The sequence below is a fragment of the Garra rufa genome, chromosome 25 (genome assembly GCF_049309525.1).
Source record: "Garra rufa chromosome 25, GarRuf1.0, whole genome shotgun sequence".
Classification (NCBI taxonomy): domain Eukaryota; kingdom Metazoa; phylum Chordata; class Actinopteri; order Cypriniformes; family Cyprinidae; genus Garra; species Garra rufa.
This window is the reverse complement of record NC_133385.1, coordinates 23,580,933-23,582,569: the sequence shown is the minus strand read 5'-3', so window position 1 is coordinate 23,582,569 and position 1,637 is coordinate 23,580,933. Positions and strand designations below refer to the sequence as shown.

At 35.9% G+C, this 1,637-nt stretch overlaps 1 protein-coding gene across 1 annotated transcript in view; it reads left to right on the top strand.

The window, feature by feature from the left end:
• Nucleotides 1–408: 408 nt before the first annotated feature.
• The window catches only part of LOC141301731 (uncharacterized), an 11,327-nt gene continuing 10,098 nt past the window's right edge, over nucleotides 409–1,637 (top strand). Inside the window, exon 1 of the mRNA XM_073831929.1 lies at nucleotides 409–543. The gene's annotated coding sequence lies outside the window, so the exon portion shown is untranslated. The remainder of the gene's footprint in view (nucleotides 544–1,637) is intronic.

Below are 1,637 nucleotides of genomic sequence, written 5' to 3'. Positions count from 1 at the left end.
CTGCTGTCTATCCTACTTAAACCCATTCAAACACACGAACTATTGAGAGCTCCATGAACCACGTGACCGAGCGGCGGCGAGATCAAAGCGTGTCGCAACTCTTTTTCTCAACGGCTCTGCCCGCTTGCTTTCAGGTCACACTGTGTTGCCAGATCATCTCTAATTTAACGAAAAAATTAAAACATTTGAATCAGTTGTGGAGAAATTGCACATTAAGTATAAAATACACAAATGAAAGAATTTAGATTTTTTTTAAAGAATGAAACGTTTTCCTAGTAAATGTACAATGACACACACACACACACACACACACACACACACACACACACACACACACACACACACACACAAAGAACAACGCCTAATCTGTATAATACAATGGACTTGGCAACACCGGCAATAACGGTCCCGCCCTCGTGCATTTCAAAGGCCTGATAAGATTTCTCTCATGTTGAGCTGAACAGTTAAGTTAGTAGCTAAAGAAAACAGCTGAAAGAAATACACTGATTACAGACAGAGGAGCGTTTCTTACACGGATGTCCAGTAAGTAGTTCAGTAACGTTCCTTCCTTGTAGTGAGTGTTTTGGGTTTCCATTGTTTATGACTTTGCAACAATGCATGAAAGCAGTTTTCTTGGGTTAGAGAGAGATCTTCATTTTACGATTGTGGAGAGTAAAACTAAGGCGTATCTGTGCATTTAAAACATATATGTTTTTACTTTTTTCGGTTAAAGATGTCGTTCTTCATTAAACGAGTTTAAAAGCTATTTCCTGTGAGTTCTGCTATACCCGCGTGCAATGTTGATGTTGTGTTGATTTGACCGAATTAAGTGTTAAATTTGGATTTTTTTTAAATTCTTTAATCCTAGTTCATTTCATCAGCGATAAACCGACTTAACCTAACTTATATTCAGTAGTTTATGGCATAAGTAGTCAACAACAATCGGTTTGGATGCGCGTTTCCGCCACGGATAATTAACGTGATTAAAAAAGAACAAACAAATAAAAAAGGTGATTGTTGCACAACAAAAGCTATTCTAAGGCGGAAAAGTCAGAATTTAAATGACAAGATAGGAGTTAACGTTTGTTGCATAAATTTGGCTTCTGTGTTAAGACTGTCATAACAGTTAGTCCGACCAGCTAGTTGTTAACCAAAAGGTATTCAGTATTATTTTTCGGATTTAAATGAGACCAATCTCCATTTGCATTTAACAAACTTAAAAGTAATGACCAGACATGTTCACAGTTCCCTATGGTCCAAGTCAAGTCTCAGGTCTTTGCTCCAAGTCGAGAGAAGAATTGTAATATTTGCTGCTGATAAGAGGAAAATATGTGACCCTGGACCACAAAACCAGTCATAAGGTTTATTTATCCATTATCTGAAAGCTGAATAAGATTTCCATTGACGAATGGATTGTTAGGATAAGACATTATTTTGCAGAGATGCAACTATTTGAAAATGTGGAATCTGAGGGTGCAAAATAAAAAAATCTAAATGTTGAGAGAATTGCCTTTAAAGTTGTCCAAAACACTGGTTCTTAGAAATGCATAGTACTAATCAAAAATTAAGTCTTGATATATTTAAGGTAGAAAATTTACAAAATATCATAATAGAATATGATCTTTACTTAATATCCT